Source organism: Meriones unguiculatus, chromosome X, assembly GCF_030254825.1.
Source record: "Meriones unguiculatus strain TT.TT164.6M chromosome X, Bangor_MerUng_6.1, whole genome shotgun sequence".
NCBI classification, from domain to species: domain Eukaryota; kingdom Metazoa; phylum Chordata; class Mammalia; order Rodentia; family Muridae; genus Meriones; species Meriones unguiculatus.
In genome coordinates, this window is record NC_083369.1 from 91945990 (window position 1) to 91963090 (window position 17101).

General features: G+C 39.9%; 1 protein-coding gene across 1 annotated transcript in view; it reads left to right on the forward strand.

Moving 5' to 3' along the window:
• Positions 1-17101, forward strand: part of Sytl5 (synaptotagmin like 5) — a 329523-nt gene that overhangs the window by 129681 nt on the left and 182741 nt on the right. The gene's annotated exons all lie outside the window — the stretch shown is intronic.

Below are 17101 nucleotides of genomic sequence, written 5' to 3' on the forward strand. Positions count from 1 at the left end.
AAGTTCTCTTCCTAGTGTCTTCTGCAGAGCTGGATTGGTGGACAAGAGTTGTTTAAACTGGTTTTTATCATGAAAAATGTTTTTTTCTCTGTCAGTTGTGGTTGAGAGCTTTGCTGTGAATAATAATCTGAGCTGCCATCTGTAGCCTCTCAAAGCTTGTAGAACATCCATCTGGTTTTCAGAGGCTCCATGGAAAATTCAGGTAGTATTCTAATGGTTCTACCTTTTTATATTAGTTGATATTTTCTTCTTACAACTTTTAATAACTATTCTTTGTAGGTACATTTAGTATTTACACTATTATGTGTCATGGGATTTCTCTTCTGGTCTTCTGTATTTAGTGTTCTGTAATCTTTTTCCACCATGATAGCCATCTTTCTTTAGATCATAGACATTTTCTTTTATGATTTTCTTAAGACTATTTTTCTGTGCTTTTGAACTGGATTTTTTCTTCCTTTCTCTATATTTATATTTGTAGGTTAGTCATTTCATAGTGTCTCAAATTTTTAGGATGTTTTTATGCTTGGATATTTTTAGATTTAACTTTTCTCTGGCTGATGTATCCATTTCTTCTACCTTGTCTTCAAGACCTGAAATTCTCTTTTCCATGTATTTTTTATTAATTAATTCAATTTACATCTCAGTCATAGGCTCTTCCTTCTTCTCCTCCCAGTCCCACCCTCATTCCTGTATCCCTTTTCCATGTTCCTCAGAATAGGGAGCCCCCCCACCCAGATACCCCAGATCATCTATTCACATGAGGACTGAGTTCATCTTCCTTCCCTGTGTTATCGTAGGAAAGTCCCATCAGGGAGAAGTGATCATAAAGTAGGCAACATAGTCTGTGTCAGTCAGAGGTGTACCCCACTCCCATAACTACTAGGCCAACATGAAGCCTAAGATGTTCATTGGACTTATCTTTTGGGGAATTCTGTGCATTGTGGTATGTCTATCCTGTACTATATGAATAAAATCATCTTATAAGTGAGTATATACCATGTGTGTCTTTCTGGGTCTGTGTTACCTTACTCAGGATGATATTTTCTAGTTCCATTCATTTGCCTGAAAATTTCACAATTTCTTTGTTTTCAATGTCCAAGTAGCATTCCATTGTTTAAGTGTACCAGTTTATCCATCCATCCTTCAGTTGAGGGACATCTAATATGAATAAAGCTGCTATGAACATGGTTGAGAAAATATCCTTGATGTATGGTCATCTGTTAGTTATTTACTCATTTTTAATTAACATACAAAGCAATAGTTTTAATTATGGTATTTTCATTTATAATTTGTTTTTATTGACCTTTTTCCTATCTCTCTACTCTTAAACACTTCCACACCCTTTCTACTTTCATGTCATATGTATTCCCTCCTACTCTATTTTCTCAAAAACTCTTTTCATCTCATAGTCCCCTTTCCATTCACATGATCTATGCCTATGCTCATACTCACATAAATATACATTTTAACAATTAAAATGTAGGATATACATATGAGTGAGAACATGCAACATTTTTTCTTCCAGGGTCTGGGTTACCTCACTTAGTATATTTTCCATTTCTATCCATTATCCTATGATTTTGTTTTTATTTGTGGTTCAATAAACTTATTATCTCTATGTGTGCCACATTTCCATTATCAATTAAATCAGTCTATTGACATCTAGGCTGGTTCCATTTCCTAGCTATTATGATTAGAGGACAGATGGTCCTTTTGCTGTTGCCATGGGCACTGCTCCCTGTTCAGTGTACAAATGGGACTTATTTCCTTTAAAAGAAATAAAACAAGAAACCAAATGGGTATGATGATGGGGAAGAAAATCTAATCTCTGGAACATCCCCAAAGCCATCTTCTGTTTTTTGTGTGCTCCCCAATGAAATAATTCTTGAATGTGGTCCTTTGACAAATGGTGACTGTTTACTGTCCCCATTAGTATGGATTTGGAACTGCTGGCTATGCCTGAGGGCATTGCCTATTTGTTGGTATATATTTGCCTAAGTTTCTTAGTGTTCTCCCAACCCCATTACAGCATTATTTTAAATCTTAACTCCTAATTATATCCTATGACCTTTATAATAGAGGAACATACCATACAATGTCCACTATGCGAGTTCCTAGCTTTCGAGGGCCCACTTACAGTGAAAAATATACTTCCATCCTCTACTAAGAAAGCTTTTTAAATTTTTGTTTAATTTACGTTCATGCCATGTAAGATTGAATTGTATCTTGCTCTTCTTTATAATCTTTATGTCTATTTGACAGTAGTTAAGGGAACATGTGACTTGCCAAGTGACTACGAAAAAAAATCAATGATCCCTGGATTCCAAGTTTGCAAATAGTGAGGCTTATAGTGAAGAACTTGGTGACTAACATAAATTCAAAAAAATAAAATAAAGAGCATTTAGCTAGATGAGTACTAACTCTGTAAGCCTCAGGTGCCCATGAACTAACTGAAGCACAATAACATACTTATGTTTGCAGTCTACAGAGACTAGTCATACTGAAGTGGCTGTCCTAGAGTGCCATGATTAAAGCACTCTACTTGGGGAAGAGAGAGAGCTGTTGGTTACTGGCATAGTATGCATGTCCTTCTGCATCCATAGAGTTATTGTGTTATGATTCTTGTTGTTGTAGTTCATAGCCATCTTAGCCAGCCTAGGACTATTGGTTGCTTTTTCCCTTTAGGTGCTTTCACAGCACCTAATGGTACCATAAAAGCTAGTTCTCAAGGAGGAGGCATTCAGGTCAGTTTCAGATCAGAGACCTCTGGGTCCCATGCCTGAAATGAATGGTGTCTTCAGAAACAGAGACTTACTTTCAATTTCTGGGGGCAAACCAAGGGCAACAGTCATAGGTGTAGGTTTGGGAAGTCTATTTGAGAACACTGACCAACAATCCCAAAAGGGCTTCTCATGTCTGGTGTTCAGTTTTTGTTGGATGTTTTTTTGCCTCTTATAGGGAACATTATCAACCAAGATAAGAAAATTTCCTTTAAAAAATATATATATGCATATTTTACAAGTCTCACATATATTATAGGTTTTTATTTAAATACTCAATAATTTGATCCGACTTTTCCAGATACCTGTTATTTGATATCCTCCTCTTCCTTTCTGTATTTATTTTGCTTCCCCTCCTTCTTTAAAGCCACCCTCCTTTTTCCATGCCCTGATCAGATTGTGTGTAGCCTGCTATTCCTCTTTCTATTGTTCCTCCTCACCCTACTCTGTCAGTGATTCCCTTTTACTTTTCTAGTTTTTGTACTTACTCCAAGATATGTAGTCACATCTAAAGATTTGGCGCTAGGCACCTCCAGTGACATAGATCATAGGATATTTGTCTTTGGGGGTTTGGGTTATTTCACTCAATGTGATCTTGTCTAGTTTTATCCATTTACTTGCAAAGTTTACCATTTAATTTTTTTTTACAACTCAGTAGTTTTCTATAGTGTATTATTTCACATTTTCATTATCCATTTAACTGTTGAAGGACATTTAGATTGTTTCCATTCCCTACCTATTGTGAATAATGCAGCAGTGGACATGGCTGAACATGTATCTGTGGAGTAGGCATATATCAAGGAGATACATAGCTGAGATTTATTTTTAGCACTTTGAGAATTCTCTGCACTGATTTCCAGAGTGGCTGTACCACTTTGCAATCCCACTAACAGTGAATAAGGATCCCCTGTTCCTTACACCCCTCCAGCATTTGTTGTAAGCTACTTTGTAAACTTTGAAATTTTAACTGGGGTAAGATGAAAGCTCAAAGTTGTTTTGATTTATATTTTCCTAATTTCTAAGGAGGATGAATATTTTGAGATATTTCTTAGCCATTTGTTTATTCTTTGGAGAATTCTCTGTTCAGGTCCCAGGTCCATTTTTGATTAAGTCATGTTTTTAAATTCTTTGTTTTATGAGTTCTATATATATTCTGGATATTAATCCTCTTTCAGATGTATAGATAACAAAGATTCTGTGGACCTTCTTGTCATATGGCTCATTATTTCTTTAGCTGTGCAGAAGTGTTTTAGTTTTATGAAGTCCCACTCATCAATTATTGGCCTTAATTCTTGGGCAAATGGACTTTTATTCAGAAACTCCATTCATCTATCTCTATCATGTTGTACACTGACTATGTTTTCTTCTAACATTTTCATCATTTCAGGTTTCACATTTAGGCCTTTGATCCATTTGGATAGTCTTTGTGAAAGATGATAGATATGAATATAATTTCAGCCTTCTGCATTTAGACATCCAGTTATCCCAGAATTATTTGTTGACGATACTGATTGGGATTGCATTCAATCTGTAAATAGTTTTTGGTAAAATTATCATTTTCACAATATTATTTCACCAATACATGAGGATGGGATGTATTTCCATTTTTTAGTACCTTTCCCTCTCTCTTTCTTAAGAAGTTTAATGTTTTAATTATAGATATCCTTCACTTCCTTGACTAGGTTTATTTGTAGTTATTTTATTTTATTTTATTTGAAGCTATTGTGAATGGCAGTATGTCCCTAATTCCCTTCTCTGTATTCTTGCTATTGGAGTATAGAAAAGCTATTTGTGTATATTGATTCTGTATTGTCACACTGCTGAATTTGTTTATTTTTTCTATAAATTTTCTGGTAGAAGTTTTGGGATTGTTAATATATAGTAGTATCATGTCATCTACAAATAAGGTTACTTTGATGAACCTCTTGCCTTATTTATCTACCCAGTACTTAGAGCACAATGGGAGTGCTGCTACTAGATATCCCTGTCTCATTCCTGACTTCAATGAGATTGCTTCAAACTTTTTTTTCTATTTAGGATGATGTTAGCTGTTGGTTTTTATACCTTTCTCATATACTCCATGGCCAACATCTCAGAGTTTGAACCTCCAAAGTGGTCTTTCCCTCATCAATCATCAGTTAAGAAAATGTCCCACAGACTTGCCTACAGGCAAATCTAATGAAGTCAGTTCTTCAACTCAGGCTCCATATTCTCAGATGACTCTAGCTTGTATCTGCTTGACCAAAGTGCCAGTGCAGTGGTCATTGGCAGAGAAAGGGAGACCAAGAAAAGCCTGTGACACTAGGATAGCTTTGACCAGAGAGCCAGAAAGTGGCTTGGGAAGCAGTCAGGGAAACAAGCAAGACTATGGTGGAGTGTCCATTGGCAGATAGCCCAATAGTGACACTCTAAGAGCTGGTCTTGAGGAAAAGGCACCATGTAGGCTATTCTGGGGCTACTACAGCTGTGGAAGACAGTAGTGTCTACAGAAGATAACAGGGGCACAGGAGAGGTGATTGGAGCTACTCACATCAAAATCTATAGCTCTTTAGAGCCAAGATTGAAAAAAAACAAGTAGACATGGGCTCTTCTGAGGCATCTGAGACTAGAGGACCAATGTAGGAGAGGAGGCACATGCCAACAAAGAGCCCCTAAATGACCTGGGTCATAGAAGAGGGAGGGGCAAGAATGAATGTGAGGTGCTTGGGGTGAGATAAAGGGCTGAAACTCAAGGCAGAGAGAAGGTGGCATCCTAGTAGCAAGAACCCTGGGAAGTGAAAGGGGAACTGGAGAGGATACCAGGGAATAGAATCCAGGCAAAGGGAGTGACCAGAAAAGTACCCCTTAGAAAAAACTGCCTGAAGCCAAACAAGGAAGTAGGCAGAAGAAGTAGAAGGGACATAGATAGTATAAAGGAATCAGAATGGATAGGGAAGAATAAATTTGCTCCAGGAAGGTAATAGTAGAGGAGAGGGAAGCACCTCAAGCTACAGAGTAGATAAAGAGGATATTACACTATATTCAAATTAACCTTACCCATCCAAGTCACAGCACCAAATATGTTATTGGAGAATCACTGAAATCCTTTGAGAAAGGAAATCAAAGTTTAGGAACACTGTTCTGAAAAATGAAACAGAGACTAGGGAAAAGGATGGGGAATTTTTAATAAAGTAAAAGTAAATGGATGTATTTAGATTATCAATTAGACACATAGTATCACCAACTGAGCACCCAGTAACACTGACTGAGCACCCATAACAACAACTGTGCACATGGTACCACTGAGTAGAAACACAGACATATCAAACAGCCAGTTGCTTTGAGGTTGGATGAAACCTGAATTCTGCCAAGGATCTCATGAGTCTTTGGTGTGGAAACTGTGCTCCACATCCTCTGGAGAACACAGAAAGGAAGAATTAACCATATTTGTTACTGTTGGCTTTGTCTATAGAGTCAGTTTCCAATATATTCTGTGTGGTTTCCATCTTCATGATGGGTGTTTTAGATAGGAGATGGCTAACCAAATTTGTTAATATGGGTTTCTTATACCTTTTGATAGCTTTGGACTTAGGGAAGCAGAGATACTGTATTTACTGACTTTATTTCTACCCATTAGCTTTGTGGCTAGTTTAAGGCCCCCACGTTGCTTTTCTGGTTTACTTTTAGCTAAGCTGGGGCAGGCAAGGGTTGCTGTGATGATGTGTTAGTGTATGAATGTTCTAAACTGCCTCTTTCAGAATATCTCTCCTCTCCTAGTTTCCCCTTTGCACACTTCAATTGTTGGTAATTGTTGGTGTACTGTAAGTGTCTTGTCTCTACTGATAAAGGAAAATTTGAGCTGAATTATCTCCTATCATTGTGTGAAAAGAACTTGTGACTGACCAATGGGAATATTTATTTAGTTGGACAGATTTCCAAATAAATATTGAAACCACAGTCTTCCTATCCCACTTCTGCTTATAGTAAAACAATAGAGGTTATATGAAAATATCAGCCTACTCACATTGTAAATGATAAAAATGAAGATATTTGCTCTCAGAAGTGGTCCTTTGTACATTAAGCCAAGAATACAATTAGAGGTCTTTGCAGCAATACCCTTGAGGACATCAAAACAGGAAAATATTCCATCACACAATGGCTACTCTGAAGAGACGTGATGTGTGCTTCTCAGTGCAATCAAGATATAAAGAAGGGATTTTTATTTTTTCTTTTTATTTATTCTTCTCTCATAAATTACATTGTGACCACAGTTTTCCTTCCCTTCATTCCTCCCAATTCCCCACTCACCTCCTCTCTCTCCCAGATCCACTGTTCCTCCTTTTCCCTGCAAAAAAAGAACAGGCCTCCCAGGGATATCAACTAAACCTGGCATGAAAAGATGCTTTAAGACTAGGTCCATTCAATTGGTTTACTATAGTAAGGGGAACAAGGACTATTTCTTTTTTTTTTTTCATTTTTTTATTTTTTATTTTTTTTATCAGTTACATTTTATTAAGTCTGTATCCCAGCCGTGTCCCGATCCCTCATTCCCTCCCAGTCCCTCCCTCCCTCCCTCATCTCCACCGTGCCCCTTTCCAAGTCCACTGATAGGGGGGACCTCCTCCCCATTCATCTGATCCTGTTTTATCAGGTATCTTCAGGACTGGCTGCAAAGCCCTCCTCTGTGGCCTAACAGGACTGCTCCTCCCTTCGGGGGTGGGGAGGCCAAAGAGCCAGTCATTGAGTTCCTGTTAGAAATAGTCCCTGTTCCCCTCACTTTGGGAAACCAATTGGTTACTGAGCTACCACAGGCTACATCTGAGTGGAGGTTCTAGGTTATATCCATACATGGTCCTTGGTTGAATGTCAGTCTCAGAAAAGACCCTGTGCCCAGATATATTTGGTCCAACAAGGACTATTTCTAACAGGAACTCAATGACTGGCTCTTTGACCTCCCCACCTCCCAAGGGAGGAGCAGTACTGTTAGGCGACAGAGGAGGACTTTGCAGCCAGTCCTGAAAATACCTGACAAAAGGGAGTCATATGAAAGGGGAGGAGGTCCTCCCCTATTAGTGGACTTGGAAAGGGGCAGGGAGGAGATGAGGGAGGGAGGGTGGGATTGGGGAGGGAATGAGGGATTCAGCTGGGATACAGAATTAACAAAATGTAACTAATGAGAAAAATAAAATTATAGAAAAAAAATAGGGAGCCAAGATGGCAACTAGCACACACAGTTTCTGAGCGGTGGAATGCCTAGGCTTCCGAGTTGGTGAAAGGAGGGATCTCTAACCCAGGAGAACAGCAGTGAGGCTTTCTAAACAACGAAGAGCATCACAGGAGGTGAAAACTTTGGTCTCCGGTCACCCGGGGACTTGTTTGGGGAAGGAGAGAAAAGATCCTTTGATCTCGCGGCACTCCCTTCCCCCAGACCTCCTTCCTCCTCGGCACAGCAGCACAGTGAACTCGTCTTTCTCAGCACAGACCTAACTGCCTGGGGACTACAGCCACTGAGGCAGAGCTCCAAGCCTGTTAGCGGCAGGCAAAAGCCAGCAGTACGTGTCCCTGGGTCCCAGATTCGCTGGGCGGCTGCACCATCCTCCCAGGTCCGGAGTCTGCTAGACGCCATCCTAGCTCCACAGGATCGCCATCACTGATGGTACGGCCCGCCCAATCCCACAGTGACAGAGAATACGCTATATACTCACCAAAACCAGGCAGAAACGCCATACAGCCTAGACACACCAGGCGCTGGGCCTCAAAAGCTTGGAGAGCACAGTGAAGAGACCCCAGGACTTCCCAGAAAGCATCGGGACTAGCAACCCGGCCTCCAGATACAGCGGGACTTGGCGGCGGAGCAGCACTGAGCTGGCGGGGCACAACAGCCCTCCAGTTTAAGACTAACCAGGGCCAAACCAGAGAACAGAGAGCCTGGTTAAACCAATCCCTACTGACGTGACCACCCTGAAATCTCCAGCTGCAGCAAGACCTCAGAACCTGGCAGTGACAGCAGCACAGAACTGGCAGAGCACATCAAAGAAGCAGGGCCAAACCAGAGAGCAGAGAGCCAGGATATCCGATCTCTGCCAAATGACCTGCCTGTAAGTGAGTGCACCCTTGAGAATCTGCAGATCCCCAGATCCTGGGTCCTTCTAAAACAAAAGCCAGGCATCGAACCCCCTCCTACCCACATACCCACTTTGGGAAACAGAGGGGCAATAGGGTCATTGAAGTTCCTGCTCTGTGGATCTAATTGAGGAGTTAAGGCAGTTAATGCCAGAAATTGTGCTGCGATCATCACTAGTGCCTGCGACAAATACAGTGCAGAGCCCCTCCCACACACTCAAGGGTTCAACATTAGCCATCACTCTGTCCCTCAAGACACTCGTCCACTCACACTTACACACACACACACACACACACACACACACACACACACACACGCGCGCGCGCGCGCGCGCGCGTGCGCGCGCACACGCTTGCATTTGCACCATTTGCGCCTGCGTACTTTCCTCCCACAGGTACAGCTAGTCCTCAGCACACACTGAGAGTTCTCAGCTTCCTGAAGAACTCTCCAGATGCCAGAGAGAGACAGTACCAGTCTGATCTGCAGAATCCAAAAACAAACAGGGAAGGTTTCAGATGAGCCAATGGCCAGGGGTAGGCGAAAGAACACTTCCAACATAAATCAGGACATCATGACTTCACCAGCAAACCCCAAAATCGATGGATACACCAATTCAGCAGAAGCACAGGAAAATGATTTTAAAGCCATGCTTGCCCAATTATTTGAGGCTCATAAGGAGGAAATGAACAAATCTTTAAAGAGTTGGCCAGTCAATTGGAGCTAAAGAAAGAAGAAATATACAAAATCCTTAAAGAAACACAGGCAAACATAGACAAACAAATAGATACACAAGTAGAGGAAAAATTTGTCGCATACAAAAAGGAAATGAACAAAGAAATAGAGGCCATCGTAGAGAGACAGGAATCCAAATTCAAACACATGAAAGAAATGGTGCAAGGCATGAAAACAGAATTAGAATCAATAAAGAAAACACAAAATGAGAAAACCCTTGAGCTGGAGAACTTGGAGAAAAGATCAGGAACCACAAAAGTAAGCATCACCAACAGAATACAAGAGATGGAAGAGAGAATCTCTGGAGCTGAAGACACACTTGCAGAAATGGATACTTCTCTCAAAGAAAAAGTAAAATCAGAAAAGTTCCAATCACAAAATATCCAAGAAATCAAGGATGCTATGAAAAGACAAAATCAAAGAATAATAGGAACTCATGAAAAAGAAGACTCCAGGCTCCAAGGTCCAGAAAATATTTTCAAGAAAATCATAGAAGAAAATTTTCCCAACTTAAAGAAAGAGATGTCCATAAATATACAAGAGGCCTACAGAACTCCAAATAGACTAGACCAGAAAAGAAACACATCACGTCACATCATAGTCAAAACACTAAATCTACAGAACAAAGAAAAGATATTAAAAGCAGCAAGGGAAAAAGGCCAAGTAACATATGAAGGTAGACCTATCAGAATCACACTGGACTTCTCATCAGAAACTATGAAAGCCAGAAGGGCCTGGGCAAATATCATAGAGACTCTAAGAGATCACAAATGTCAACCCAGACTACTATACCCTGCAAAGCTTTCAATCAACATAGATGGAGAAAACAAAATTTTCCATGACAAAACTAAATTTACGCAATATCTACACAGCAAACTAACCCTACAGAAGATACTAGAAGGAAAACTCCAATCCAATGAAAACAAATTCACCCAAGAAAACAGGGCATACAGATAATATCCCAACAAAAGTGAAAAGAAAACAAGCAAGGAAACAAGGTTAGATCACCGACTCCATTACAAAAGGAACTAATATGCATTGGTCACTATTATCTATCAATATCAATGGACTCAACTCACCAATAAAAAGACACAGGCTAACAGAATGGTTAAGGAAACAGGATCCAACATTCTGTTGCATCCAAGAAACACACCTATGCAACAAAGATAAACACTACCTCAGAGTAAAGGGCTGGAAAACTGATTTTCAAGCAAATGGTTCCAGAAAACAAGCTGGAGTAGCCATCCTAATATCTAATAAAATAGACTTTCAACCCAAGTTAATCAAAAAAGATAAGGAGGGCCACTATATTCTCATCAAAGGAAAAATCCAACAAGAAGACATCACAATCTTGAATATCTATGCCCCAAATACAAGAGCACCGACATTTGTAAATGAAACATTATTAAAGCTTAAATCATACATTGATCCTAATACGTTAATAGTGGGAGACTTCAACACTCCACTCTCAACAAGGGACAGATCAACTAGACAGACACCAAATAGGGAAATAAAAGCACTCACAGAGACCCTAAACCAAATGGACCTAATAGACGTCTACAGATCATTTCACCCAAACTCAAAAGAGTACACCTTCTTTTCAGCACCACATGGAACCTTCTCCAAAATAGACCATATAGTGGGTCACAAAGCAAGCCTCAACAGATACAAAAGGATTGAAATAATCCCTTGTATACTATCTGACCACCATGGACTAAAGCTAGACATCAACAACAACAGAAACAACAAAAAGCCGACATGCACATGGAAACTGAACAACTTAATACTCAATGACAGCTGGGTTAAGGAAGAAATAAAGAAAGAAATTAAAGACTTCCTAGAATTCAATGAAAATGAAGGCACAACATACCCGAATTCATGGGACACATTGAAAGCAGTGCTCAGAGGAAAATTTATAGCACTAAGTGCCTGCAAGAAGAAATTCGTAACATCACATACAAACAACTTAATGGCCCAACTGAAAACCCTAGAAAAAAAAGAAGCAGATACACCCAAGAGGAGCAGACGGCTGGAAATAATCAAACTAAGGGCTGAAATCAATCAATTAGAAACAAATAAAACTATCCAAAGAATCAATGAAACAAAAAGCTGGTTCTTTGAGAAAATCAACAAGATAGACAAACCCTTGGCCAAACTAACTAAAAAGCAGAGAGAAACTATCAAATCAGCAAAATCAGAAATGGAAATGGGGACATAACCACAGACACTGAGGAAATCCAGACAATTATTCGGTCATACTACAAAAGCCTATATGCCACAAAATTTGAAAATCTAAATGAAATGGATAATTTTCTTGACAGATTCCATCTACCAAAACTAAGTCAAGATCAGGTAGAAAGACTGAATAGCCTTATATCTCCTAAGGAAATCGAAGCAGTCATTAACAGTCTCCCCTCCAAAAAAAGCCCTGGGCCAAATGGCTTCAGCTCAGAATTCTAAAAGACCTTCAAAGAAGTGCTAACTCCAATTCTCTCCAAACTATTCCACAAAATAGAAACAGAAGGAACACTACCAAACTCATTCTATGAAGCCACAGTCACCTTGATACCTAAACCACACAAAGATCCAACAAAAAAAGAGAACTTCAGACCTATCTCTCTTATGAACATTGACACAAAAATACTCAATAAAATACTTGCAAACCGAATCCAAGAACATATCAAAGATATCATCCACCATGACCAAGTATGCTTCATCCCAGGCATGCAAGGGTGGTTCAACATACTGAAATCCATCAATGTAATCCACCACATAAACATACTGAAGGAGAAAAAACACATGATCATCTCCTTAGATGCCGAAAAAGCATTTGACAAATTCCAACACCCATTCATGTTTAAAGTCTTGGAGAGATCAGGGATACAAGGCACATACCTACAGTTAGTAAAGGCAATATACAGCAAGCCTATAGCTAACATCAAACTCAATGGAGAGAAACTTAAATCAATCCCACTGAAATCAGGGACAAGACAAGGCTGCCCATTGTCTCCATATCTCTTCAACATAATACTTGAAGTCCTAGCTAGAGCAATAAGAGAACTAAAGGAGATCAAGGAGATACAAATCGGGAAGGAAGAGGTCAAAGTGTCACTATTTGCAGATGATATGATAGTATACATGAGCGACCCCAAAAATTCAACCAGAGAACTCCTTCAGCTGATAAACACCTTCAGCAAAGTGGCAGGATACAAAATCAACTCAAAAAAATCAGAAGCCCTCCTGTATACCAAAGACAAAAAGGCTGAGAAAGAAATTAGGGAAATAACACCCTTCACAATAGCCACTAATAACATAAAGTACCTTGGGGTGACACTAACCAAGCAAGTGAAAGACCTGTTTGAGAAAAACTTCAAGTCTCTGAAGAAAGAAATCGAAGAAGATATCAGAAGATGGAAAGATCTCCCATGCTCATGGTTTGGTAGGATTAACATTGTGAAAATGGCCATCCTGCCAAAAGCAATCTACAGATTCAATGCAATTCCCATGAAAATACCAACTCAATTCTTTACAGACCTTGAAAAAAAGATTCTCAGCTTCATATGGAGAAACAAAAAACCCAGAATCTCCAAAATGATCCTGTACAACAACAGATCATCTGGAGGTATCTCCATCCCTGATCTCAAGCTGTACTACAGGGCAACAGTAATAAAAACTGCATGGTATTGGCATAGAAACAGAAAGGAGGATGAATGGAACTGCATAGAAGACCCAGAAATAAACCCACACACCTATGAATACTCGATATTTGACAAAGAAGCCAAATCCATTCAATGGAAAAAAGACAGCATCTTCAACAAATGGTGCTGGACCAAATGGATGTCTACATGCAGAAAAATGAAAATAGATCCATATTTATCACCCTGCACAATGCTAAAGTCAAAGTGGATCAAGGACCTCAACATAAAACCAGATACTCTAAATCAATTGGAAAAAATTGGGGAACAGCCTAGAACTCATTGGCACAGGAGACAACTTCCTGAACAGAACACCAACAGCATAGGCTTTAAGAGCAACAATCAATAAATGGGACCTCATTGAAACTGAAAAGCTTCTGTAAAGCAAAGGACACCGTCATCAAAACAGAACGACTGCCTACAGATTGGGAAAGAATCTTCACTAACCCTTTATCTAACAGAGGACTAATATCCAGTATATACAAAGAAATAAAGAAGCTGAAAAGCAGCAAACCAAGTAATCCAATTAAAAAATGGGGAACAGAGCTAAACAGAGAATTCTCGACAGAGGAATATGGAATGGCAGAGAAACACTTAAAGAAATGCTCATCCTCATTAGCCATCAGGGAAATGCAAATCAAAACGACCCTGAGATATCACCTTACACCCATCAGAATGGCCAAGATGAAAAACTCAAGCGACAACACATGCTGGAGAGGTTGTGGAGAAAGGGGAACCCTTCTCCACTGCTGGTGGGAATGTAAACTGGTACAACCACTCTGGAAAGCTATCTGGCGCTTTCTAAGACAAATAGGAATAGTGCTTCCTCAAGACCCAGCTATACCACTGCTAGGTATATACCCAAAGTTTGCTCAAGTACACAAAAGGGATACTTGCTCAACCATGTTTATAGCAGCTTTATTTGTAATAGCCAGAACCTGGAAACAACCCAGATGTCCATCAACGGAAGAATGGGTACAGAAATTGTGGTATTTTTACACAATGGAATGTTACTCAGCAATCAAAAAGGAGGAAATCATGAAATTTGCAGGCAAATGGTGGGACCTAGAAAAGATCATTCTGAGTGAAATATCCCAGAAGGAGAAAGACAAACACGGTATATACTTACTTATATAGACCTATAAGATATGATAAACATAAGGAAATCTATACACCTAAAAAAGATAATCAAAAGAGCAGACATGGGGTAAGATGATCAATCCTCATTTAGAAAGACAGATGGGATGTGCATTGAAAGTATGACAGGAGTCTACTCAGCGCATCTGAAAGACTCTAACTAGCAGTGTTTTCAAAGCAAAGACTCATGACCAAACCTTTGGCAGAGTACAGGAAATCATAAGAAAGATTGGGAGTTAGTATGATGGGGAAAGGATAGGAGCTCCACAAGGACCAAATATATCTGGGCACAGGGTCTTCTCTGAGACTGACATTCAACCAAGGACCATATATGGATATAACCTAGAACCTCTGCTCAGATGTAGCCTGTGGTAGCTCAGTAACCAATTGGTTTCCCAAAGTGAGGGGAACAAGGACTATTTCTAACAGGATCTCAATGACTGGCTCTTTGGCCTCCCCACCCCCGAAGGGAGGAGCAGTCCTGTTAGGCCACAGAGGAGGGCTTTGCAGCCAGTCCTGAAGATACCTGATAAAATAGGATCAGATGAATGGGGAGGAGGTCCCCCCCATCAGTGGACTTGGAAAGGGGCACGTTGGAGATGAGGGAGCGATGGAGGGGCTGGGAGGGAATGAGGGATCGGGACACGGCTGGGATACAGAGTTAATAAAATGTAACTGATAAGAAAAAATAAAATTAAAAAAAATAATAAAACTAACTAACTAACTAAATAAATAAATTAAGTAAGTAAGTAAAAAGGAAAAAAAAAACGTCTAGGTCCATACCTGTCTTATTATGGCTAGACGCTAGACAAGGCAACCCAGTAGGAAGCAAAGGATGCCAAGAATAGATAAAAGATTCAGAGATATCTCCATTCCCACTATTAGGAGTCCCACAAAACTTCAAGCTAAACAATAACAACATATATGTAGAAGGCCTAGCACAGACCTATTTAGGCTCCATGATTGCCGGTTCAGTCTCTGTGAGCCCTTATGAGCCCTGCTTAGTTGATTCTGTGAACCACATTCTCCTGGCATCCTGGACCCCTCTGGCTCCTACAATACTTGTTCCCCCTCTTCTGTGGGGCCTTACCTGAGCTCTGCCTAATGTTTGCCTGTGGGTCTCTGCATCTGCTCCCATCAGCTGCTGGAGGAAACCTCTCATGATGAATGGAAAAGGCACCGATCTACGAATGTAGCAGAATATCAAATAATCAGTTATTTAATTGGTCTTCTTTTTCCCCAGCTGTGTTTGGTTCTACCCTAGGTCTTTGGACCATCCAGCTTCTGGTTCCTGGCCATCCCAGGTAGTGTCTGACATGGGCTTCCTCTTGTGGCCTGAGCCTCAAGTTAGACCAGTCATTGGTTGGCCACACCCACAAGCTCTGAGTCATTATTGCCACAGCACATCTTGTGGGCAGGACAACTTGTGGGTCAAAGGTTTTGTGGCTGGATTGATTTCCCAATTTCATCTTTAGATGCCTGGTTACAGAAGATGGCCTGTTCAGAGTCCATGTCCTGCATTACTAGGTGTTCTCCCCAGGATCATTCTCATATAGGTTCAAGGAAGTTTCCACTACACTGGGTTTCCACAATGTCCCTCAAATGTGACCCCACAAGTTTCGGTAGGCTCTCATCTACTCTCTCCCTCAGTTCCTTCTTCCCTGACTTGATCCTTCCTGTTCCCATCCCTAGTCCACACATAATCCATTCTATTTCTTTTTCTCAGAGAGATCCATGCATACTCCCACTCCCTAGATCCCACCTTGTTAACCTCTCTGAGTCTGTGGATTGTAGTGTGGTTATCATCTACTTTGATTAAGGACTTATGAAAGATTCTAATGTCTAATGAAATGACTTCCCATGGGCTGCACAGAAGATCTGTAAGATTTGGAATATGATATATCAGCAGAAACAATGGCAAATTAGATTGAAGGGAACCAAGGATGAAATGACAAATGCCTATGGAATTCTTAAAATTTGTGAAGGAGAAAGGTGGATAAGATTATTCACTTGTAACCTTGTACTCCCACTCAAAAGACACATTACTCAAAGAGAATATCTGGGGGTCCAGAGAGTAGAGCTCTGGCTACAGATATAGCCATGGAATCAATAAGTCAGAGTTAATGGTCTCACATCTACTGAGGTTATTGTTCTGCCCTGATATCTAGTGGAGTTTTATATAGTTGTGTTTTGATATTGGTTGGATTGAAGGTTCCTTTCTTCATTACACTTTCTCTCTTTTGGGGTAGTAAAGTTATTAGTTATTAATGAACCAAAACAAAATGAATAAAGCAGAAACAAGATATTAACAGAAAGAAAAATTAAAATAAAAAATGTATACTAGAGCCTGGGTATAACCCATCAGATCTAAGAAAGACAAGTCTTGACTTAAATAGAACAGAAAGTACAGCTACCAACAGTATCTATGTAACTCCTATCAGAAACACACTGAGCATTTCCTCTTCAAAAAATAGATGTTTTTCAAGTTGGATAAAACTCTTGAAGGTATGGGATGAACACATGTTCAAAGGTGTGTATCCAAATAGCTTACAGAAATGTTAACCAAGCCTATTTAAATAAGTAACTTGAATCAAAATAGGTCTTATTTCTGCTTGAGAACAGTCCAACTCCTAACTGGGAAACATGTTTGACAT